A 27,578-nucleotide genomic window follows, 5' to 3' on the forward strand; every position below is an offset into this window, starting at 1 on the left:
AACATACACTTACATAAAACTAAGTTGGATTGGTCTAGTGGTTAGCTCACTAATATGCTTAAAAAAAAGTGTTGGGGGCTTGAATTCCGCCTTGTGCATGCAGCAACCCATTAACCAGCAACAAACTCTTAAATAGAACTCAATACCACGGCGGATCAATCATTGGCCTGTCAGGTTTGAGGATAACGTGGGAAACCAAAAAAACATACACTTAAGGATATTTAAGTAATTTTTTGCAGAAATTTCACGGATAGGTCTCGTGGGACGGGTTAGCGGGTATCTCCATTCCCGCTCCCGTCCCCATAGAGATTTTGCGGGTCCTCGTTAGCTCCCCCATCGTGGGTAATCCCTATGGGTATTCACGGATGCCAGACGTGTAGATGCAGATTTTTTTTATTATTTTTAGGCCCAAACTTACTAATTAACTTTATTGACTTGTCAGACCTGTCTGGACCTGTTAAAATATAAATAAATATATAAATAATATTTTTTATTAACAAAGTTATTATATATTTTATATTTATTATATTTTAAAAGTTCAAAATAAAAGTTAAAAAATTCTTGTAAACATTAATTTGGCAGATTACATATAAGCAACTTTTTATTTAAAAAAAAAGCAATTTTTAAATAATATTTTTAAAATTTTTATTTTTATAAAAAAATTGTCAAATTTTTTAATAGATCTTAAGTTAGACCAGGCTCAATAATAAGTTAGACTTAATATTTAAAAAAATTATAATAGACTATAAATCAAATTTAGATTAATTAATTATATGACAAACTTAATCTATTAAGAGTAAAATATGATCTGACTTCGGCTATTTCTATGCCGTCTATATACGAGTGAGAGAGGAGAGTGAATTGAAAAAAAAAACTCTCAAAAGTAAAAAAAAAAAACAAAGAGAAGATAATACAGTGATATTAGTATAATTTTTTAGATTTTTTTAATAAAGTAAAAATAATAAGTTTAGATTTTTTTTTGTTATTGTTATTATTAAATTTAATAAAACTTATTTTATTATTATATAAGATAAATTAATAAAATAACTTTACTAATAAAATAAAATTTAAAATATACTTTTAATTATATTGTGGGGGTAAATATTCATATACTATAAAACTTATTTTTTATTTTTAAAATCTCAATTGCCCCCACATAGTATTGTGTGCAGTGGCCAGTGGGTCTGTGCCTGTATATGCATATCCATTGTGCAGAAAACCATATGAACAAAGGTGCACAATAAAAGAGTGCATGCATGGTGCCGAGTAATTCAATTTTCTACTTCAATTTTTGAATCTACCTTTTAAATAGAATAATAATACAATATAATAATACCACAATCACAACATAATTTTCATGAATAAAGACCTCCAAAACATCACACCAACCAAATATAGGTGTAGAGCGAGTATCATTCATTAGTCAAATATTTGTTTCGTTTATATAAGAATATTGGGATCTTCTCTTTTATTATTCATTACAGAAAGATATAAGAATGATATACAAAGCAAATCATGCTAAAAACACTAATCCCCATTAATTATTATAGTAGATATATATAAGTTACAATATAATTAAAAAACAATTAACTACTAAAATAATTAAAATTTTATCGTAGAATATTCAAACATATTTTGATATAATAATTAAACTTTTTAATCGTAGCATAATCATACTTTTCTATAAACATCAAATATATAACTTTGTAAGGTACCTTTCTATTAAGTTTTGTATTTAATATTTATTGTTTTAAATTATCGGCGAGCAAGTTAAGAAGCAAAAAAGAAAATCAATTACAAAGAAACAGTACGAGGAAAGACAACTCAAAATCCGTAAAGAATTAGAACAAAATTATAGTAGAAAGAGAATTATAAACAATTAAAAAAAAGATATATGCAACAAGAGGGTGCATGAGAACCTTTAAACTGCTTTGGCGGAACTCCAAAGCAAACATAAAATCTACTTCAACCTAAACATTTTGATATCTATTTTGGGAGGCAATTGATAGCCCAAGGAAGATACTAGAAAGTTAAGCTAGATAGAGTGATAGAGTAAGCTTCTAAACTTGCACTAAAAATTTCAATAAAATTTTCATGGTGGTCTCGAATGATACTACTGCAAGCTGCCAAACCAAATTCACTAACTGAGCCATCTGTCTTGATCTTAATCTAGAATTAAGATATGGGCACTGAGATACGTGGATAATAGATAATTCTACCACAAGGGATTTACTTTTTTCAACACATTCTACTGTAAATTGATATTCTTTAGCTAGACTCAAGTTTTCTACAAAGGAAAGAATCATGACTATAACCTAAGTTTTAGGCAAGTAGTTGCAAAGAAAAGGGGTCACAGAACCCAATTGAAAGTGAGATCAAGATCGTCTAAAACGAAGGAGTTGGTAAAATAATAAAATGAAGAGTTAATCACACTTAAATTGATAATAGGGTTCATATATAATAAAAATTACTGTTGACATACTTGACAATTAGACAATTAGTGAGTTAGTTGTGTGTACTATATGTGCAGAGTGTTAATATGAGAAGTCTGTAGTATAATTTTATTGTTCAAGGAGTTAGTTAAGAGATTGTCTAGTCAGCAAGTAGTTAAGATGGTATGAAAGGTGTGACTTTAGATATTTTTCAGATAACTAGTGCGTGATAGAAAGTAGTATAAATAGTTAGCTCAAGTATATTTGTTCTTTATAGTTCATCATTCTTATGAATCATTCTTGAATTCCCTTTCACAAACTCTCTTCCTCCTCTGTTCTCTTTTGACACGAATCACCGATTTTTCCTCAGTTACAAAATCAATGATAATTAATTTATATATAACTATATTTTAACTTTAGAATTTCACTTTTTTCTTTCCAAATTAATAAAAACCAGGAGTTACATGAGAATTATTTAAAACACAAAGAAGTGTTGGACTAATTATGATTATTGTTTGGGTCTAGCTAATGTCTTAAGTGCACTTATTAAAGTGTCAAACATGAAAATTTTCTTATTGAAAATAAAAGTTTGAAAGATTTCCATTCTTTTATAATATATTTATCAAAAGAAATTAAAAATTATCTTAACGGCGTTGTTAGAAAATTCTTATATTTAATTAAAAGAAGTCCTCCTTTAAGAAGAAACAATGCCTCGTGAGAAATTATTTGTCTCAATTGAAAAATTTGGTGAAGGGGCTAATATGATTGAATGACTATAATTCTGCGGTTACGAGATCGCGACAAAGTTAATAGAGCGACAAAATTAATAGAGGACTGATTGTTTGAAAAAAATGATGATTAAAGTCGAATTATTATTTTCTAATTATAAAGGGACATATAGTCCTTCCTTGAAATAGACAAAGATGTGGGGTTTCAATCTTAATATATATGAATTGCTAATTTATTAAAAGACATAGATCCTAAAGTAAAAATAATTTCAGAACCATATCAACCAAGTCCTTCCATGAGTAACAATGCTTTATATCAAGGGGCTGCAACTAGGCACCACAAATGGAACTGGCCATAGCCAGCAAAGAAAGAAGCCCTTGGAATCAGGAATCTCATGTGGCGGAGTTGACAGATGTACTGCTGGCTTTACTTTCTCAAGGTTTGGGATTATAAGAAGCTAGGTGAAGGATCTAACTGCCTTTGGAGACAGGTCGGGTGTTGGTCCACTACTATTTATACGGTCCTCAACCGGAGTTGTCATTAGGACTACATATTCATAATTCTGCTTCATATTCACATCCCAGAGGTACAACATAAGCATGGTGAATTATGAGTAGATGAAAATCATGTGCAGATCATAGTCTTTAATCATAGTGAATTTGTATAAGCCTCCTCCAAAGTGAAGAGATTGGTAAATGAGAAAGTAAAAGTCTAATCAACCTTGAATTAAGATAGTAAAATTCATCTATGATAAAAATTACAAATTCAATGGTAATTAACCCTTCACTTTTATCACTTTATCAACCTTTTCAATTTAGATTATTCAAATTTAGAGAATTCACTCTGCTATTGATAGTTTTTTTAATTTCACATGTTAACTCAAGGGTTCTAAGTTAAACTAAAATGATTTACAAATATTAGATGACTTCTAATAGAGAGTACAATAGTCCTAAGTAGTAAGCACAATATTTTAAATAACTCTAAAAAAGAACTAACCATTGGTGCATATTTTTCAGAGTTTTGGAAAAAATATGAAGGATCCAAATTTGCATGGACCTCTCTACCAGAATAAGATTTTCCTAAAAACCAATCTATCTATAGAGAATTTAGATTGAAGGAAAATGGGGATATCAAAGGGTTCTCTAACAAGTTTAAAATAGTACATAAATAATATCTCAAGCAACTTTAGGTATGGCTAAAAGCACTCCTTAATAATTACAGATCAATTATTATCCTAGACTTTCTCTGTACTAATTCGTTCTTATATCAATCTATATCAAACATGCCATTGCTGATTTAGACATTTGAGGAATGTGTATTTCAGAGTATGTTTTTATAATCCTCAAAATTTTACACAAGAAATCTTGTATAAGAATATGAAGGATCCAAAACTGCATGGACCTCTCTACCAGAATAAGATTTTCCTAAAAACCAATCTATCTATAGAGAATTTAGATTGAAGGAAAATAGGGATATCAAAGGGTTCTCTAACATGTTTAAAATAGTACATAAATAATATCTCAAGCAACTTTAGGTATGGCTGAAAGCACTCCTTAATAATTATAGATCAATTATTATCCTAGACTTTCTCTGTACTAATTCGTTCTTATATCAATCTATATCAAACATGCCATTGCTGATTTAGACATTTGGAGAATGTGTATTTCAGAGTATGTTTTTATAATCCTCAAAATTTTACACAAGAAATCTTGTATAAGAATGTTATTTTTTTTCAATGTAAAATTTCAAAGAATGTAAAAACATTGCACGATAAATAGGTCCTTTGGTGTTATTATATTGTTCTGTACCACTGAACGTTTAAAAGCTTTACCAAACTAAGTCTAAGTGCATTGCAAAATCCAATCGGAAACTTAAATGATACCATAGGAATTTAGAAGAGAGACTGAGATTGAGAGAGATAGAGACGGAGAGATTGAGATTAAATTAAATCTCTCTATATTATATTTGTTGTAAAGTATATAAAAGTATCTCTTAAAATCCTATTTGATTTAAGATAAATGTGGAGACTGAAACAAACAAAATTACTTAAATATCTTGTTCATTAAAAAATAAAAATTATGAACAATATTATATAGGCCTTAGTAGATATTAAATGAAGTAATTTGTATATTGATTTTAGGGAATGACTTCAATGGACCAACTAGAATTTTAGATCTTAATGATCTATGTAAAAAAAATATAAAATAATCTTATAAAATGTCTATACTATTCTTGTCTTTATCTTTTCTTCAATTAAACATCTTCCATCATAATGCTTACTGCTATTACTACAAAAATATCAACACCACCATTAATGGTAGCACCAACACTATCATTGTTCTCTCTTTTTTTGTGTTCTTCTTGTTATGCATTCAAACTTCGAACCAAATCATTGTCTCTCTTTTGTATTTTTGATCCAACACGCTCTTGGGAACTTGGACTCTTCTCCATCCCGAAACTCTTCCTTAGAGACCCTAAAGCTGAGCGGCAGAAACTGATGTCATGGTTTCCTTCGATAGTGCTGCGATGCCAACACCGAAGAGGGCAAGAAGCATGTGAGGTACTGCTGACAGGGGGTGATAATGAGCGGAGGAGATCTGCGGCGGAGATGCCAAGTTAGTGCTCCGGTGAGGCAGTGGAGCAGGGTAGTGGCGTGGTTCTTTGAATGAAATTCAAGGCAAGGAGATGAACCCAACTTCTAAATGATGACCTGTGAAAGAAATTTTTTTGGCGGTAGCGTGTTGATGTTTAGAGTGTTGTAGGATAAAAATGAAATTTTAAAATACAATTATTTTTTAAATTATTTGAATATAAATATGATTGTTTTATAATTAATAAAAATTTTAAATCTTAGCCATTGGTTCAAAATTTAAATGGTCATGATTCATAAGGAATCTTAGACCATCAAGAACCATAATATACTTTCCCCATACAAGAAGCTTCCTTGATTTATTCTATTACAAATCCTACCGAAAAATTTACAAAAGCTCATAAAAAAATAATATCAAGGGAGTCAAGCAAAAGAACAATATTGGTATTTTTGCATTTCAAACCATATGCAATTCAGAAAAAAAAATAGTAAAAAAATCAAGGGAGTCATGCAAAGTACACGTACCTGCAACTGGGAGGTGGCTTTTAACATGACATGATACATAATTAAGCCTTCCACCATCCAAGAGACCAAAATCTATCTCAGAACCAAACCATCACCATGGCCAGAATGCTGGCGCGGTGGCTCTGACTAACTCCAGTAGCGGCAATGGCAATTGTAGTGGCGGCAACGACAACATCAACATACAAGGTGAGGAGGCAGAGCAGGAGCAATATATAGCAGTGGCAGCGATAGCTCGGCGACGTCCTTTGAAATCAACGGTTATGGCAGCAGTGGCAGCACCCACTGCCGTCGCCCTTGTGACCTCCACTCCTTTTCTCTCTCGATTGTCTCTCTCTCGTCTTTTTCCATCTCCCCTGATTCGATTTTTTTCTCTATCTCTCTCTATCTAACTCTCTTTCTTTTTTTCTCTCTCTCTCTCTCCATTATCATTTCAATGGCGGCGACGGAAAACAACCGGCGATAGAGGCAGTGGCATCCCCCCGCTTCATTCTCTTCTGGTGACTCCAGGATTTGGTAAACAGCGTGTGTGAGAGGTTAAACTTGTAATTTAAAAATTTGAATAGGAGTAAATTTAAAAATAAATTTAGTAAAGTTTTATTCTCCGTCTTCAAAAATTTTAGTCTTTTGTGTTCTTACTTTCTAAAGAAAATAAAATCGGCTGAGATTATGAACAATGAACTTAAATCTTAGCGCACCAAAGACAAAAAAAAATTTGCACAGAAATTAGGCAACAAAAAATCTTAATACTTACTTTTTCAAATTTTAACCATCAAATCCCCTTCCAATATTACTGTTGTTGCTGCTTCTTTCCAAATCTCCTCACTCACATTGTTGTGACGTCAACTAGCATCCTTACCGGCGTGTCTCTCTCCATCGCTGGATGCCACCATCGCCGCTGAGCATCTCAAGGTTGTCCCTGCGTCAACAACCAGCTCCCAATCGGCGCTTCTCTCCCCCCTTTGCGCATCATTGTCGCCGCCTAGCCTCTCAGTGCCAGACTCCATCAGCAATCGGCCCCCACCGTGCGTGTCTCTCTCATGCTCTTGATACCGTCGTTGATCCGCCAACCATTCCCCCACACCGGCGCCGCATCAACCATCCCCCCACGCAAGCCTGCACCGTTGGCGCACTGAGGTTTTTCTAGGTATCTCTCAACCATGTACAACATCTTTTATATATATATATATGAATTATTTGACCCAATTAGAATAACCATCCATGTAGTACTTAAAATAACCATCCTCTTATGTAGTGAAATGAACATCCAGCATTTTTTAATTGTATATACTTAAACCGAAAAACAACATAATCATACACTAACCTGGTTAGCATGACCACACTTCTTCTTGCGGTAGTTAACTGCCCTTGGGTGAAGGCGAGCATAGCACCTAAAATAGTAAAATAAAATGTTAAGTACGATTTTGGTCTCTACGGTATAGTTTGAAAATTTTTTTGTGTCCAACTTTTTTTACATACAAAATCGTTCTTAAATTTCAACGTAGTTTTAAAATCGTCTTTCGGACCAAAATACCTTTCTCTTCTTTTTCTTCTTCTTCATCAAAATATCTCTTCTTCTTCTTCATCACAATCATTTATGAGCTTCCCGGTAACTTTTCTCAATGAAAGAGTTGCTCCTTTAAGTTCATTCAACAATGTCTTATGCAAAATCTTATCACCTTTGATCAAACCAGTTACACTAACACCATCAGGATCTTGAAGAAAAGGATTATGAAGGGGATTCAACTCTTCCAAATTAAACCTAAGCATCTTATCATTCGTCAAAAAGTCACCATTTTTATCAAACCAATCACCTCAACCTTCCCTCGAAGGCGAATTTTTTCTTTCCAATTTCAAAAGAAGAGCATCTTCCACACGTTTTACCTCAACAAATGTCCTCCGAACACATTCATCAATTGGAATATCACCAGAGCCAAACGTGGTCTTGCTCCGATCTTCATTACCTATTACTGGAGACCCAAAAAAAATTCCAACTTGGCAAGACCTATCTTTCCAATCCTACGGAGAACTCATGGTGAATGCCTTTTTAATGACGCCATTGACATAGTAGAAAAAGTAGCCGGAAACCTTAAGTGGGATGAAGGAGGGTTCTTCGTCGGCGTCAGCAGTGCCGTCGTCATCGGATGTGTCATCGAAAGGGGATTGCTCCTCGACGATGTCAAGGGTGTCGATGGCGTCCTCACTAGAAGATGCAACATCGATGATGGTGTCGTAGTTGACCAAATGGTGGAGGGCACGGATTCTTCAGAGAAAACAACGATGATGGTGGTGACGGTGATGATGGTGGCAGTGGTGGCAGGGGTTGTTGGATTGGGATATGTGGTGAAAAGAAAAGAGGAAGAGGAAATGACGACACATAGCAACAACCCGTAGCGGGGGCTCCGCATTGATTGGAGCCAGGATCGGAGATTTTGAAACAGTTTTTTTTGGTGATCAGGGAAAAAGTTTCTATTTTGTATGTAGTAGTTTTGCTTTTTTATTTTGTTTAACAATATTTATTACTATTCTTGAACTTGAATACTGTGTTGTTGAATATTGTGTATTGTTATTGTTGTTGGTTCTCCATTAATGGCTTATTTTTTGTTTCTTTTTCTTCAGTTAATGGTTTTTCTGTTCTTTTTTTATTTTATATTTTTTATTAGGATTAATTTGGTCCAAAATTTATAATTTAAGTAAAAAGGACTATTTTAAAATCTAGCTGAATTTTAAGGATAATTTTGCATGCAAAAAAAGTTAGAGACAAAAAAAATTTTGATTTATACTTTCGAGACCAAAATTATACTTAACCTTAAAATAAATTAGACACTTGAAACAAACACTTCAAGAAAATGTAAAATAACAAATTTTTCTCCGAGTGTCACAAACTTAAAGTATTAAACTCCACTCAACAAATAGAATAAAGGATCTCAGATAATAGCATGCATGAACTAAAAAATCAGATCCTATATTCTAAGTTCTAAAATAATGTACCAACCTTAAAAATTAACGGGTAATAAACTAAGGCCAATTGACAAAGTAAGAGATGGACATAAATCTAGGGAACAAATATAACCCCTAGAGCATTAGAAAAAAATCTAAAGGGGCTAAGTTATCGTCCTAAGGCAGAGTAAAATTGAAAATGCAATTGAAAATGAAAAAATAATTACTTGCAACAAATCATCTTGGCTTGATTGTATTTGTGGGCTAAAGCCATGAGAGAAGGCTCAATGACGCCGCCGCAAAGCCTGAGGACAAGCCGACAAGGTGAAGTGTTGATTCCTTCTAGATGTTGTACTCAGCCAAGGTGCGTCCATTTTCCAGCTGCTTCCTGGCAAGGATCAACCGCCACTGATCTGGTGAAATCCTTGGTATGTATGTGAAAACATGCGATTAAATTTTAAACATTACTGATATGACTTTGGATGGAATTCTTTTCAGGCTTTAACCACCATGCTCAGACACCATTTCTGGTTGTGCTATTGTTTCAGATGAGAGTTTACAGACATATAAATGGTTGTTGGAGACCTTCCTGGAGACAATGGAGAATAAGCATCTTAAAGTAGTTGTGACTAATGGTGATATGGCAATGAAGGGAGCTATTCCAACAAAGTTTCCATATGAAAGTTGAAACACATAGATTTTATTCATGGCACCTTTAACAAAAGGCATTTGAGAACGTAAAAAAATTTAAGTTTTTGGTTGATTTCAAGACTTTAATTTACAAAACTATTCTCCAAAGGAATTTGAGAGCTTTGGTTAGAGATGGTTGAAAAGCATAGTTTAGGAGAGAACAGTTGGATAAAAAAAATCTCTAAGTGTAGGAGGTCGTGGGCTCATGTATATCTACAGAATAAATATTTTGGATACCTCCAAACCACTTCTCAATGTGAGGGGATCAATTCAATGATAAAGGCGTACATTAAAAGGAAGAACACTATCATTGAGTTTGTCAGCAATGCTAATTTTGTTCTATGTGATTATATAAACAATGAACTTGTAGCCAACTTCAAGACAATGCATACAGAGCCTTAAAATGCTCTTTTAAGAACTTTGTTGCCAACACTTACACCTTAAGATTGTTTAATAAAGTAAGATATGAGATTAAGAAGGAGGAAGCGCTAACTATTATTGTGTTGATTAATGAAGATGGTATAATTAACTTAAGAACAAATGCATTTTGTAAAGTGTTGAAGAAATGTTTTACTGCCACTGTCATTTATTTGAAATCAGAGGGATTCCTTACAGGCATGTGTTTACTGCAATGAGGAACCAATACATGGAAAAATTTTCGAAAGGGATGATTTGTAAGCAATGGAGGAAAATGGCTAAAGTCCTTTAAGATTCGTGTTAGTACCTTACCCACAGATTGTAGTATGTTGATGGATTTGGGCACTCAACATAGTAACCATTATTTAGGCACTCAACAATCTATTAGCCATTAGAAAATAAAAATTCAAGATCAAATTTTATAGCCAAAGGTAGTATGTTCTTTTGTTTGACATACATGCCTTGTGTATTATTTCCATGATTTTTGTTCAAATTAAGTATATGTTCAATATTGTTCAATATTTTTTTAATTTTCTTAAAACAGAAATAGATTGAGAAGGCGCCATCCGCTAACAATATTGCCTCCTCTTCAAAGTAACTTCCAACTCAGCAACAACTTGCAGTGCATGTGCGGTTATTTTTCACTCATTAGGGTTAGTGTTGTAAAATTGTCAGCAAATATATTCACATTTCATTTATGTGATGTGATGTTTATTAAATTCACTTTGGGCAAGATAATATGAGGCATAACATTTTTACCCATCTGAGGTGGTCACCAAATGCCATTGATGCTTAGATTTTCTATCTTCTATTCAATGCAACAACATATTCCATTACTTCATATCCAGGCAATGCAAGTATCAATGCACATGCACCCTCTAGTCCAACAGGTGAGAATATGATTTGATTAGCGTGATAGAGACGGCGATAGGCTAGACTATCCCCTATCCGGATAGATATGTCCCTATGAGCGACTACGCCGATCTTTATATGTTTTGGCCACGTCCGTTTCCGTTCCGAAGTGGAAGGTTTGGATCTTTCAATCTTATGTCGTGAGGGATGTGACCTATGTTAGGTCCATAAAATACCACCGCTTTTGGTGTTCTATGATTCACCTCCGAATAATGAGTAGGTAGTTCGATCCTTTTTATTCTTCTCTTCATAGTAAACTTATGGGGGGTGCGGACCAATAGGTCGAATTACTATATAAAGAAGAGTTGTAAACTATCTTCCTTCTTGTTCGAGTAGGAAGATATCGCTTTTTCTCGTTTCTTCTCTTCGATAAGAATAGGCATTTGAAATGATAAAAATTCCTCTTCATTCTGTTGTGCTCAGCGAAAGAACTTCATAAGCATACTTTTTCGGATCCAAACTTCTTTGTTCTTTCTAAGTATTCTTCTTGCATAGAATAATGCAACTGCTGTTGCAAAAACCGGGATTTTAGTAGTTTGAACAACTTGTAAATAAATTATGAAAGAACCAAGTTTGAATAATTGATGTTGAATGAATGCGGAATAATGTGTCATTTCAGTTCGTTAGTGGAGTTCATGCTAGACCCAAGAACAATAGCAGGAGCCTATAATTTTGTCATGTGTTTTCTTGAAAGGATATATTTTTGAAGTTTTGGAAATTTTACAATATACCAACTGTTAGAAGATGTTAAATTTAGGAAACAATAATTATATTTTTAGTGATGACAAACATATATTTGGTTGGGTTGAAAGTCTAAAAGTTTGTTTGATGTGAGTATTAATTGTGCAGGTGTAACGACTTACATACATTTCTGAAAATATAAATAAGTTATAATTTATTTTATAAATTGGAGTTCTTTATTTTTAGATATTATTTTATTATAAGTAATTAAATTAATTTTATAACTATTTGAATTCAATAAAATTCATATTCTTGTATATATTTTTTGTTATGATGAAATATTTTACATAATTAAAACTATAATTCTAGTAATTTATAAGTAATGAAAGTTATATGTATATTTTAATTTGAGTAATTGATATTTTTAAATTAAAAAAATAGAGTTTAGTTAATAATATTATTATTAAGCTCAATATCTGCTGATATGAGTAAATATCGGTAACTCTTCGGTGAACTTAGCTTTGCTAATGTTTCATCAAATATCTTCCATTCTCAAGTTACTAATGTCATTTATATTAGTAACTCATATATATTTAACCCTATATATATTATTATTTATGTTTTAATATATTCAGTTTTCATAAATATCTGTTTGAGATATTTATAACTTGAATCGCCGACTCGGTTACACTGAAACTTGACACCTCGCCATATTCATTAATGATAAAGCAAGCAAGTAAAGTAATCTTAAAAGTTTTAGAGAACGCAGACTTAATTAAAGAACTTTATAATTCTTTTCCATAAGACACTTAGGGAAGGATGACGGAATAATGCGAAGATAATTTATATTGTGGAATGATAAGAAAGAAAAGAAAGAAAGAACAAAAAGAAAATGAAATAAGCAGAGATACGGTGGTGAGTCTACCAAGATTTGCTTTCTAGAGATACATCGGCCAATCCAGGGGATGGTCGCACCTGTAAGACAGAAGTTGCTTATAGAGGTTATCAATACATATATTAGCTAGAGAGAGCCTCACCTGTAAGACCGAGGTTGCTTACATAGGTTATGTTTGCATCAAGGTTCTGAGAACCGAACCGGTCATCGAACTGCTTTAGTTATTGGTTCACTGGTTTACAGGTCCAACCGCACTTTAACCAGAAAAACTGTTTTAGAATAAAAATATAAAATAATAAATAAATTATAAATAAATATTTTAAAATATAATTATAATTTAATATAAATCTTAAACTATCTTCCAAAATTAATACACTACTTGAAATGTCATCGACCAAAGCCATACGATCTTATCAAAGTATACAATAAAACTAAAATTAAACATAGAAATACAAGTCATCATCTAGATTTTCAATGATACAGAAAATTACAATTCTGATTCCAATAAATCGGAATAGAAATTGAAACTATATATTGAAAGAATGAGCATTGGCTACTCTTGTAGCTTCTTCAATCTCAACTTGGCCAGCATCAGATCTTTCTAAGAGCATATTTTCTCTAATTGTTATCGCAAACTTAGCCAGTTCTTGGCTAACTAGTCCTATTTTCCATTTTGTCAGATAAAATTTAAGAGAATTTCGAGACGAACACGTGGCCGCTAACGGCTCGTCAATCGGAGCTCCGGATTGAAAGTTATAGACGATTGAAAATTGGAAGGAAGGTTAGGTCTTCTAAACGTGATTCTCTCTTCGAAGCATTCGCAGGAATGAAATGAGGAGAAAAGAGCTCGTTGCTTGTTTTATAGGGTGGGTCTTGGACTTGGTTCGACCGGTTCAGCCCGTTCGCCTGATTTTGGCAAAAAAATATTTAAAACTAGTGTCAAAATTCGTATTTTTAATATTTCTACTCCTCTAGATTATAAAAATTTAATTTCCTAATTTATTTGAATAATAATTAATTTATTAACTAATTATTTGTTAATTTCGCAGGGTTTACATGAAGCTCCTCCAGGGTTATCTTGGAGGCCGTGTCCATCACGTCGAATGTAACCCAAATATAACAGTCTACAAGAGCCCTCACAACAGGACGCTGCGTCATACCTACAGTAGGGGCACCACTTAAGTTAAACCTAGGAGGTCGTAAAATTGGAGGAAACAGAAACTAAAACTACGTTCTGCTGCGTCCTTATTCTACACTAATCCACGGTCAATACGAAGCCTACACTTAAGAATCAGACACCTAGAGGTAACCGCCCTAAGAGCTAGCTAACAATGATGAGCCCAACCCAAGCAGGAACAACCAGAAATAATGCATGGTATGCGTAGTATTGACAGTAACAACAGAGACACCATAATGAAAAGATGAAAGCAGATAAGACTTACTAGTAGATTGAAGAAGGAAGGAGGGTGAATCTCGGATGAATGCGGTAGAATTCGTAGCAGGTGAGTGAGTGATGGAATCAAAAACAAAAAAGAATGAGGTGAGGAAGATGTGAAAGAATGAGGAATGAACGGGTTACAAGATGTCGAAAGCAGGCGTGAAAAGTTAGGAGTAAAATGGGCCTTTCCCTTGACTTTCAAATCAGTCATAATGAGCATTAAATGCTCAACATGGAAACCAAACTGACATCCCAAGTAACAGACGGAGACAACTCGCGCGTTGGGGACACGAACTCCATCCACTGTCTCTCTGGCCCAGGAAAACTCGATCGAGGCAGATGCAAGTGAATCAAACGCGCCAACCACGAGCTCTTATCCTCACGGTTGGCACGTTGGGGGCACTGTTCCGGCCCAGCTCACTAATAATCTGGGTCCGATTCACCGACCTGACGGGTCCACTGACCTGAGCCAGGAGGCAACCCGCGTGTCACCTCCCATTCAACAAGAAACCTAGATAGCTAGCAGAAGCTTCCAGAAAGGTGGGCTTGATCACAAGGGTCCCACCCAGGTACAGATTATAAATGGGGAGGAACCTACCCCTCTCCAGAGGTACGTCACTTTTCTAACCTTAATTGGTCGCCTATTCGTACGGACTTTGACTTTAGTATCGGAGTATCCTTGCAGGTGGCCCTACCTGCCGACACGCCGATGCATAGGCTGAATGCATTGCTCTAGCAGCTCACGTCCAGGTTCAGATCCTCTTATCCCCTTGCTCCGTCATTCACCTACCCGATCCACCAAACACCTGAGCAACCGAACATGTTCTTTATTTGTATTTGTTGATTATGCTTAGCAGTATCACAAAGATAGGCACAATGTCAAAGAACATGAGGAAGCTAAGGTAGGCACAATGTCAAAAACACATATGAGGATACTCGCATTCATCCCACGCAGAAATAACCATTCATTTTTTTCTTATTACAAATATCATATAGATAAATATAAAGATTTATCAAATATTTTTGTTATGATGGTGATACTTTAATTCATGGTCTCTTGACAAGTGTTTCTTGAAAGAATTTTGTTATGGGAACTAAATCAAGGGTTGTAAAGATAATCCAATGCTTTTTTTTTTAGCTTCAAGAATATTAGGCGTTAAGACTTAAGCAATTCTGCTAGATAGACAATAGAGAATTTGAACAATGTGAATAATGAGTTAGAAATTTGGCTCAATATAAGTAAAAAATAAAAAATACTCCCTAAATTATCCAAATAAAAAAAATCTACTCAGTTATTTAAAAAATTTAACTATGTCAAACCCTAATTTACCAAACCAATTCACCCAATCAGCTTCTTCTCCCAAAATCCTCTACCACCCTCACCTTCATCAATCATCCCACTTCGCCGGCGTCAATTGCACCCTCATTGGCCATCATCCACGTCCGCAGGGGTCAGCACGTTGTTGCTGCTCAGCAAGTATCCCCCTCCCCGGCGCGTCTCTCTCTCCCTCATTAGTAGCCAACATCGCCGACAGGATCTTCCTCCTCGTCGCGTGTCCGCCGTGCCCTGTGCGTCTCTCTCTCCCTCGCCGAAAGCCAACCTCGGCATCGGTTTCAACCATCGCGGGAAAGAAGGTCGGCTCCGTATACTCCCCCTTGACGCGCTGCTTGGCTCACCATCCACCATCACCGCGCGACGCTCACCTACTCATCGGAAATACTTGTTTTTGGACTCCTTCTTGCATTTGTCGCTGGTTGGCACGGTAGACACGATCACCGATGTCGCACTCTATCCATTTGCTACTTCAATAGGTTAGTTGATGACCAGGATTTTAATTTTCAAAAGGGTGTTCATGAAATGTATTTAGTTGAGTGAATGAATTTTGCCTCTATCTCTTGTACACAAAACAACCATCCACGTAATACTTAAAATAACCATCAAACTTCCTAGAGAACTGAACATCCCGCATTCGTTAACTGTTTATATTTAAACCGAATCCAATAAAATAACTATCCAATTATTCATTAAAACAACTATCTATACCAACAACAATCATCTGATTTTGTATGAAGCTAAACATCCGCATCCAACATAAAACTTTAATTCATTACCTGCTTGGATTGTTGTCCCAGTATAGCGCACTTGCCATCTGGAAGTATAGAATCATCAATGATTAATGAGGATGATGCAGTAGAAATTTCTTCACCCATAGTGAGCTCCATCCATGGTTATGTGAGGGGAATGCAGAGGTTACTATTTACGGTGAGACTACGATGGTGTCGGTGAATGGCTATGGCGGTGACGGCATAGCCGACAGCGGGTGCAGCGGAAAGGGGGAGGCACGGGGCGGCTGTGGAGTGATCAACCACGGTTACGGAGGAACAACGGCACAATTTGAGGTTTCAGTGGTGTCGGTGGGAGCTCGCTGCAGCGTCGACACGATCGGCGGGGGGAGGGAGTTGCAACAGCGCAGCTGAGGCTGCGACGATGAGAGAAAAACTGGAGATTGGATGGTTATGATGAGATTAGAAGTAATTGTATGTAATGTGAATAGGTTTAATTACTAATCCTTTTCTCATATTTAAAAATTACTTGTAATTTATTTAGTAAGTACACGTGTTGATTATAATTTAATTTCTAAAATTTATGGTCAGCTCTTTGACCCACCACTTGAAATCTAAAATTATAATAATACTCTTAGTAGATATTATTATAATTCTTCTTAGAACTCTTAGTGATCTTTATTTATCCTTTTTTGGTGTTCTTTCTTAGGAAAAGAAAAAAACTAGTAACTAGATAGACATAAATTAGTAATTAAGACTACTAATATAATAACACCTCTTAAATGTAAACCTAATTGTGTGCTGTTTCATGCGTAGAATTGTAGAAGACTGTTAGAAAGGTCTAAACATACGCTAAAAAATCTCAACATTCAAGTTAAGGAGTGATATCATATGAGGAATTTTCTTAGGATTTAGAACAAAGATATTTTATATCTATAAAACAAATACACTTTTGTGATTATTTTTTTATGTCTCTAATTTATCTCCAACTAGTATTAAATCTATGCGGTGCACAATTTTTATTCTAGTTTAACATGGTAAATTGAATATGATATAAAATATAAATTTAACATAGTAAATTAATATGATAAATTATCAATACGTAATAAATATAGTGAATATGTTATTTTATATTTATTTAATATAAAATATAAATTTAATAGTTTAAAGCTTATAATATATTTGAATCATAATAAAAAAAATTGAAAAATAAAAATATATGTAATTGTATTATTAGCATATTAATTTTGTGTCATATATTTTCTATTTATATTTACTATAAAAATAAAAATAAAAATAAAATAAGCAATATTTTGTTTCTTTTCTTTTTTTTTCAAACATATATATATTTAAATAACTTGTGCTTTTTTATTTTATTTTTATATCTAATTCTACTCATCTATATATCACATCATAATAATTAAACTTAAAAGTTTAGAAATACGATGAGGGAGGTATATTGAGTCGCTAATAATAATAACGGTCTTATATATCTTTTTATGGTATGATCATCTTTTATTTCTAGACTTATGTTTCTATCTAAATAAAGATTGCATGAATCTTTTTTTAAGATATATCTTTTGTAATAATTTTTATTGCACAACAATTTAAAATAGTAATAATAAGATTCTGTCATTCTTTTACTCTTTTGTCTGTTTCTTTAAAATAACTTTGAGAGTGTTTGGTTAGAGGTTAAAGCAGGGTGAAGATTTAAGAGAGTAATTTTGTTTTGTAAAATTAAAAAATAAGTCACCCTAAAAATTAAGATGAAAAAAAAATGCCAGCCACTTACAAAGTATATATACAAGAGATTTTGAGTTTGTTTTTTAAAATAAATAAAATAAATTCATTATTTACTTATATATACTTTTTAAAATATTTTCATTTTTCCTCTCGTTCTTGTTTGAAGAAAAGTTTAAAAACTATATTTGAACGTATCTCGATATGTTTTAGGTTTTTTTTTTGTAGCAGTACGACATAGATCAATTTAAAAGATAATTTTTATTTTGGTGACATGTAAAAGATAAAATTAATTAATATAATTTATTATGATGATATCAGTTAATTTTATGTTTAACTTAGATCATTTTTAAATTTTGGATATCATATCATTTAAATTACAATATTTTTAACATAAAAATTTAAAATTAATATAAATTTTTAAAATGATAATTTAAAATTTTTAAATTAGAATTTTTTTTAAGTTTAAAAATTAGATAAGACATAATTCAAAAGTTACAAATCTTTTAAAATTTAAAATTTAGATGCGATCAAAATAATAAGAATTTGATTCAAAAATAAATATAATATAAGTAGTACTCTTTTGAATAAAATTGAATTTGTTTAAAAAAATAAATATCAAAGTGACAATATCTAAATTTTAATAAATTATATCGATTTTATATTTTAAATTAATATAAATTTTACTGAAAAAATATATAGTTTATTAAATATACTATCTCGTTGTCATGACAAATAAATTAGATATTATTATGCATATTTAGTTGCGAACGCCAAAAATAATAAAAAATATAAACATTTTTAAGAATGCATATATAAGTAAATAATTAATTTATTTATTTATTTAAAAATTCTCGAGTTTGAGGTAGGGTATGAGAAAAATAATATGTCTCTCTAAGATCACGTAGGTAAATGAATCTTTGAGAAAATATAATCGTATTCATAACTCCTTCTCCTTATGTATTTTTAAAATTTTGAATGATATATTCTTAATAGATAAAATTAGATTCAGTCAAGAAGTTCATGTGGATTTAACCTTTTTGAAATAAAAGATAAATCCAAAAAAGATACATCCTATATTGTAATCTTATCCATAGAATAATAATCTATAACGAAAAAGGAGAAACTACTGCTTCAGATAAAATCAAAATTGAAAACTACCTTAGCCTTTGACCACTCTTTCTTGTACCTCACCCTATAAATATGGCAATCAAATCCCTTCTTCTTCTTCTCATAGTTTCTGATTTTTTTCCGTTTTCCATCCAAGTCTCCACACAAATTACCAAACCCTTTTTAATTTTTCATAAGATACATTCTATTTGCTTGAATTGAATGCGTCAATTAAGGTGCATCCACTCCTTAATAGCGGTGTTATTTTTTACTGTGATACTCATAATTAGCAATAATGGCGTTGACGCTTTTCACAAAGTACACCCTCATCTTCAATCTGTTTCAAGAATTTCTGTGAGCGACAAACACAGAACTGGATATCATTTTTCAACCTCTTAGGAATTGGATTAACGGTTTGTAACCGTTTTTTCCTTCATGTTCATATATGCTTCTTTTGGTTGGTTGTTCAATGATAAAAAGCAAAGAACAATGTGTATGATTTTAAAATATTGTTAGTGTTGTAAGGACCTTGTAGAATTATATAATAAAGAATGGGAAAAAAAATAAAAAATATTAAAATAAGCATCCTACTAGTTACGTTAAGATTTATCCAATGTATCCATGCTGAGAACTTTAATCAAAGTAAGAAGGGATAAAACTGGGATTTAAACTCTGGTAGAATAAAATGTCAAAGATGTAAATTTGGGAGAATGAATTTTTTTAAATTTTTTTTAATTATTTAGTAAAGTATAATCTTTTATCTTATATTTCTTTACGTAGGTTCAAAAGAAAATATGTAAAAAAATATTAGATAATAAAAAATTATATTTAAATAAATAATTAAAAAAATTTATACTATTATAAATGATCCTCTCAAATTTATTTGGAAAGAAGTTAATAATCTGAAAATTTTTTAACTTTGTCCTTTTTTATGTTTTTGTCAGTTGTTTTTCTCAAGTCTTGAATATGTTTACTAGTGTGTGGAATATGTTTTTCTCCCATATAATAATGGTCTTTGATACAATTAGTTGCTAGTAAAGTTACTTGACTAATAGTTTTTTTATTTTATATTTTATAATATGAATGCTTATTAGCTATAGAATTTAATTTTACATGTGCATCAAAATTAAAATCTCAGTTATATATAGAAGACATACAATAGTACAATATACATAAGCCCAAGCTTATGAAGCTGAAAATTTATATATGCACTCAGAACTCTTGTTTTGTGCATTGTCTCTAAAATTATCTTGAATCTTGGGTCTCCATTCATCGTTGGTTATTGATACTGGCTAATTAAACTTCTTTGCTTTTCTTAATTCTTTTATATGGTCCCGCAATTGGTTAATGGACGCTACAATCAAATTATGCAGATCCAAATAGTTAGTATTTGTTTTTCCTCTTTAATTTCTTTCTAATTTTTCTTAATGATTATTTTTCTGACCACCTTAACCAATATATAGCAATAATTTTATTTTAATTTTTTATTCCTTAAAAAAAAATTTTCAACATAAAACTGTTAATAGTGTAATATGGTATTCAATTAATTATATAAATTATAATACATGTTGAAATAAAAAATCTATGTGAAAATATGTTAATTATACTCTTATTTATAATACATGTTAATAATTTTGAAGAATGCATGTTAGAAATATAAAATTACAATAAAAATAAGTTAAATTAGATATATTTATACATAAATATATAATAATTAATTTGGTGACTTTTAATTTTTGATGTGTGAATATCATTTTGAATAGTTTAATGAACACAAATGAATTAATACAGGACCTATGCACTACAATGGATACTACCATCTGTTTTATCAAAACAACCCTAAAGGTTCAGTGTGGGGTAACATTGTATGGGCTCACTCAGTCTCAAAAGATCTCATCAAATGGAAAGTGCTAAGAATTATATTATATGGCATGACATTTTAAAGTGCTAAGAATTATATTATATGGCATGACACACCAGGCAGATGTAGAAGTTACCTTCTCATTTTCAAGCTTGAACGAGGCTGAAGCATTTGATCCAAGTTGGGTCAACGCAGAGGATTTGTGTGGCAAAAAGGGTTCAAATATTCAAGGTGGGGTTGGACCGTTTGGTATTCTAACATTGGCTTCAAAAAATTTGGAGGAGTATACTCCTGTCTTCTTTAGAATTTTTAAAGCTTCGAACAAGCGTGTAGTGCTCTTATGCTCCGATGCAAGAAGGTTTGTATTTGACGAATAATTCAAATGGATTTTAGAATGTTACCTTCTTTTCGTGTCTTCTAAATGATTAACTTACTTCAATTTCTTGTTTTTCAATAGTTCTTCTTTGAAGAGTGAGTTGTACAAGCCATCATTTGCTGGATTTGTAGATGTGGATTTGTCTACTACTAAGAAGCTTTCTCTTAGGAGTTTGGTATGTACAAATGCAACATATTCTTATTATTGGTGTTAACATTTATGTGATATAAGAATTACTATATTAATATTGGCTAACATTCTATGCTATTTTCAATTAAATGACAGATTGATCATTCTGTAGTGGAGAGTTTTGAAGTAGGAGAGGAAAAACAAATATTTTATCTAGGGTTTATCTTGAGTTAGCTGTGGCAGATCAAGCTCACTTATTTGTGTTTAACAATAGAATCATACTAATCGTTGTAAAAAATCTTAGATCATAGAACATGAAATCTGCTGTTATAAATTGACATGCCAAAAGATTATTTAGTTTATCTTAAAGCTTGAAAAATGTACCTTTATCTATTTTTAATTGATTTTTTTGTTATCTTTTTATATTATTTTCATAAATTTTAGAAGATTAATATTTTTTTTCAACGATCTAATACACTAATTTACGCACAAATTACTGAGTAGTATGCACATAATATATATGCATAGTAACAGAATCAGAAAATTGATGGTGTAGGGACAAAAATAATATATAAAAAGCATATTAATTCTAATTTATAAAATATAAACACACATTAGTTATCAGAATACAAAATTAAAAAAAAAAATATATTAGTCACTAATTTTTTTTTAGTTGAAAATTTTAAAATATTTATCTTGTCTTCATATTTTAAAAATGCTAAATAATTATTTTATTATCAATTTGATTAAATATCTTTTTTATACATGTGTTACAATTTAAAATGAGTCATGATTGATGTTCAGGAAAATAGTCTCCTAGCAAACCTAACAGATTCTAATATAATATAAATAAAAAGGTTATAAATATTTTTAATAAATTTACATTTTCTAGAATAAATAATTACATATTTAACAAAAAATAAAATAAATAAATATGAATGGATCCTGTTTATGATATATGGAGCAGATAACATCTAAGAACTCAATAAAAAATAGGTATTCATTGCACATTATTATTCTTGAATAGAAAGACTCACATAATCAAGTATTTGTTCCCAAAAAATATTTTTAGAAAAATGGAATGAATTTTATAATCCAATGACTAGACAATATATCTATAATTCACATGAAATCATATAAATATTATTATAAAATAATTTTAGTTAGAAAATAATAATTTATATGAATAAGTGAATCAATAAAGAAGTTTGCATACAAAAATCAAACTAAAAGTTCACACTTAGCAACTTCTCTTCTATGAATAGCCTTTTTCTCTTGTGTATCTTAATAGAATAACAAATCTAATACAATTATTTTTGTTTAAGTGTGTTGCTAACTCTCTTAATTATCTTGTCTTGTACTATTAATGTTAATATTTTTTTTTTTTCATGTTCATTTTGGCCCTTTACTGAAATAAAATAAAAGGGAAATGAAGGAGAAAATAAATTACATTTTTTGTGATGTTTTATACTATTTATCCATTATTTTATAGTCATGAGGTAAGGAATTTTTTTATTAGTATACTTAATATTTAAAGTCATGATAATAATTATTTCAAAGAGGACCGTGTCAAAGAATTTTTTATAAGAGAAAAAGGAGCATATTGATTTATGTAATAATTACCGTTTTTAATTTTTATGATTGTTCAATTGTCTTTTTTATGTGTACTATCAAATGTTTAATTTGTTGTTTTGTTTTGTTTTTTTGTTATTGCTTATATCTTATGGCTTGTGGTTTTGATTTATGATTGTTATGGGTATTCTATTTTCTTTCTATGATTATTGTTTCGTTTTTCTTGCCTTTTTGTGTTGTTGTTTCTCATTAATTTCTTTAACTTCATTTACTTCGAATGTTTTAAGGTTGGTCTACAAATATTATAGATTTTTAGGCTTTGTATTTTCTTTCTCTTCTTTGATTATAAAAGATTGTGTCCTTCAAAATTAAAAAAAAAAATTAAAAGAAGATATATGTTTGTTAATTTATCTAGACTGTCTCTTGACTAATTAATAAATTTTGATATTAGAAAAGTCTTTTCAATATATATATATAGTTACGTATTTTTTTGTTTTTTATATCTTGGGTCAAAATTAAAATCGTTTCTAACCTTTTTTTTATTAATATCATCCTTAAAGTTATTGAATATTTTAAAATTATCTTTTTGAACATAATAATTTTGTAAATGACACAAATGTCCTTTTTCTATTATCACTACCATTACCCCATCCACCATGACCCCCATTCCTTCCCACTTAAAACAGAAAAACCAAAACGAAAAAAAAAAAAAAGAAGAGGAAGTGACAGCGGGAAAAAGGATGGCTGCCGCCATCGCTTTGTGACGGTAGTGAGAGACAAGACGAGGATATGAGAGATAGAATAAGAGAAGAGAGAAACAAAGAGGGAGAAGAAAGGAAAGGAAAGGAAGAAGAGGAAGGTGACGGCGGAGAAGAGTGCGGTCGCTACCGTCGCACCATGAAGGAGAGATGACAACGGGAAAGAGTGCGGCCGCCGTCATCGCGTCGTGACTGAGGTGGGAGCTGCTATGTCAGTGTCGAACTCCATCACCGTCGTCGAGCTTCTAGTGGTGAGAGGATCTGCTCTTCTCCCTCTCTCGATCTGATATGTCTCATAAAAACATATAGTCTCATGTGCATATTAAAATGAGCTTAACAAGAATAGATATTTAGCTTTAATAAATCGATCATTCAAGCCAAATTAAAATTCTTTGATAGTAATTTTGATAATAATCTTTGTAAGTATAATTATAAGTTCAACGCATCGTATACTAAATTAATTATAGACGAAAAGCAAAACAGTTATAAATATAAAGTCTACTCACAATTTGGTCCCAAGGAACTAAAGATACCGAACCTGAAGTACCAAATTCAAGGTGAGAAGTATTGAAATAGAATGGAACGAATGAGTGCAGAATTTAGACCGAGACAGTGACAAGGTGGAACTGGAGATAGTTCTGAGAATAAAAAATAGAGCAAAACTAAAGTTGAATTAAAACAAAGACATGGCAGATTAAATGGTGGTAGAATAGGACATAAAAGCTAGAACAGAATCAGGAAAAAAGGCTAGACTGGGATAATGACAGGAATAGCTCCGGCTGTAATACCATATTACACAAAGTTTTACGCTTAAGTCGTAGAAGAGAGGTAATATGGTGTTACGGACCTCTAGACAGCAAAATAAATACATAATAGAGAATAAGATAATATACTAGGAACCTTGAAACAAAACGGTTAAGCAAAAATTGCAAAATGAAAAGTGCAACGCTCAAAGGAAAGGATTACTTGCGTGCTAAGAAACCTAATAGGAACATGATAAAACAATAAACAAAAGGATAAAGAAAAGCCAAGGAACAGCATAACTAGCCCCTGACTCAGCCTGCGAAGCTAAGGCTGGCCGAAGGATACATATATACATATAAACATACATAAGTATCCCCAAATATACCAAAATAACAAAGTAAGCTCCTATCTCTCCCTCAACCTCTAAGAGGAGCAGCGTACATAAGTTACTTGGAGAGTAAGCTACACACATATATATATACATATATACAAATAGAAACCAAAATACACCCAAAGACTACTTCGCTTTCCAGGATCCAGACGCCTAGCGAGGAGCCTCTCGACCTGCATCTGAAAAACAACAATACAATATGGAATAAGAACCGGAGGTTCTCAGCATGGTAAAAGTGCCACGCATATAATAAATAAGGTCCTGAGAATGCCATAGGCAATCCTAGAACTCCGTTATTCAGTTATCCAACTTAAATACTAACCATAAGCCATAAATAGAGGTAGGTGTTCTAATTCTACCTAACTTACTCAAGTTCAAACTTAACCTAACACCAAACCATTTCCTCTGTTTCCTCCATCCTTTCATCATTCAGAATGCAACAGAAACAGGCAATCAAACAAGTTCATGCACAAGTAGTGAGCAGATAGTACAAATAGCAAGTATAACAGATAGTAGGTGACTTATATCAACTAGGCAAACCCAGGAAATGCATAGCAGTCAAACAAACAAATGCATATGATGCATGCCTGTCCTATGGATGATGGAGCCCATCTGTCGGTTATCCAGCCAACCCGACAAGTCCGAAAACCTTAGACTGTCCCCCGTCGCGCATCCCCAAGAGTCTATGCATAGAGTTCACATTCATTCATCATATAATCACTCAATGGGGGCTATCCATACCCAGGAATTTATACGTGCCCGGTCACCCTTACGACGTAGGGTCAACAGAGTATCGAGATTCAACCTGGAACACGTGGTGCCGAGCCACGGTTCTTACCCAGGAAAACTCGTATCTCAGATATCTTTATTCATAAGCCATGACAATTATCATCAATACATCATCAAATAACAAGCCTGAACTTTAAACTTCATTAACATTCTTATTTTCTTCATAAAAACCACCGTTTACAACTTTTTTCACCCTCAAGTTATCTTGTTTTCCTAGCTTCTTTTATCTACTGAACCTAGAACCATATCTTAAACCTTAAAGGGAAGAAAATGGAGGTTTAGAAGTGGAAATTGGTTTCAAAATGGCCAAAACCAATTTTTGCAGCAGGCAGCATCCACGTGTACGCGTAGGCCACGCGCACATGTCAAGTATACATCAAGTCACGCGTACGCGTGAGTCATGCGTACGCGTGAATATGCACACATGCATACGCATGCCTCTCGCGCATGCGTCGCCAGAACTCCACACCACGCGTACGCATGGATGGCGCATTTTTGAAAATAATGGGCAGAATGCCCAGAAGCATTCTGCAATCAACTTTGCCACCCTGCAACACAACTTTATACACCAAACTTGTAACGTCCATAACTTTCTCTACGAAATTCTATTTTTCACAAAATTAATATCAATCAAAAGCCCTTAAAACCATCTTTTACTTACAATAAACCACAATTCAATCCAAAATTTGAGGATAATATTATGGACGTCCAAAGTTCATCAAAATTTAGTTTTAACCACTTTCAACAAAATCTCATTTTCACCAACTTAAGTTTCTTACCATTTAAACTTACATTGTAATGCCATATCAACTCAATTCATCAACAACCATTGCCAATATAAGCTTTAATCAACTTAACCAACCTTGATCATCAATAATTATCCATTTTTACCTCATACATCAATAACCCTTCATTTGTTCATATCAATTCTTCACCTGTACCAACTTTCATCAACATATACCAATTAAAATACCATTAACACAAATCAACCCTTCACACACATTAATCCATCAACTTAACATAATAACTATTTATTAACAATTACCAACCATAATTCATCAATATCAACATTTATACCAACAACAACACAAAGCTACTCATTAAATGCCATTAACAAATTCAACTTATCCTATGGTTCTTCTAACCTAAGTTTTCACAACACCGTAAATTTTAAACGTGCGAAACTTAAACCATACCTTGGCCGATCACTAAATTCACCCAAGGCAGCCTCACAACGCAAAATTACAGCCCCTCAAAGCTCAATCAAACAGCCCCAAAACAAGCCTTGGTCACCAACAAACCTCCAAATAATCCCAATTCAATTCCAATGCATAAACACCCACTTAACCTACACCTAATACATACATATATAGTTTTCCATTACACATATACACCTAACACACACACACACACACACACACACACACACACACACACATATATAGTTTTCCATTACAAATATAGTTGGGCCTCGGTTCAACCAGTTCGGTCCTTTCGGTCCATTTTTGGGCCAAATTTTTTAAATTGGTATCAAAATTCTCGTTTCGATGAACTCCATCCTATTTTGATATTAGTTTTGTATTTTTAGCTTTCGTAATTAAAATTCAATTTATTAACTAATAATTTACCGATTTTTGCGGGGTTTACACCAGCAGCACCAACAACTCCGACAGTAAGGACGATAGCTTGATTCAGGTTCACCCGAACGGCGACGGTGATGGTTCCTCCCGACTCCATGAGCCACGATGGTGCACGGCGACCGCGAGGACGAAGCCTTTCTCCTCTTCCCCGTTGCGCG

At 32.5% G+C, this 27,578-nt stretch overlaps 1 long non-coding RNA gene and 1 pseudogene across 1 annotated transcript; one reads left to right on the forward strand and one right to left on the reverse strand.

Moving 5' to 3' along the window:
- Positions 1-7,279: 7,279 nt before the first annotated feature.
- Positions 7,280-16,457, reverse strand: LOC148547136 (uncharacterized; annotated as a pseudogene).
- Positions 16,458-21,352: 4,895 nt separating this feature from the next.
- LOC107613217 (uncharacterized) lies at positions 21,353-21,798 on the forward strand. Its single transcript, XR_001613965.3, has 3 exons — positions 21,353-21,379; positions 21,479-21,572; positions 21,683-21,798. It is a non-coding gene; the product is annotated as an uncharacterized LOC107613217 (long non-coding RNA).
- The last annotated feature ends 5,780 nt before the right edge of the window (positions 21,799-27,578 follow it).

The sequence above is a fragment of the Arachis ipaensis genome, chromosome B8 (genome assembly GCF_059453495.1).
Source record: "Arachis ipaensis isolate K30076 ecotype BB chromosome B8, ASM5945349v1, whole genome shotgun sequence".
Lineage (NCBI taxonomy): Eukaryota > Viridiplantae > Streptophyta > Magnoliopsida > Fabales > Fabaceae > Arachis > Arachis ipaensis.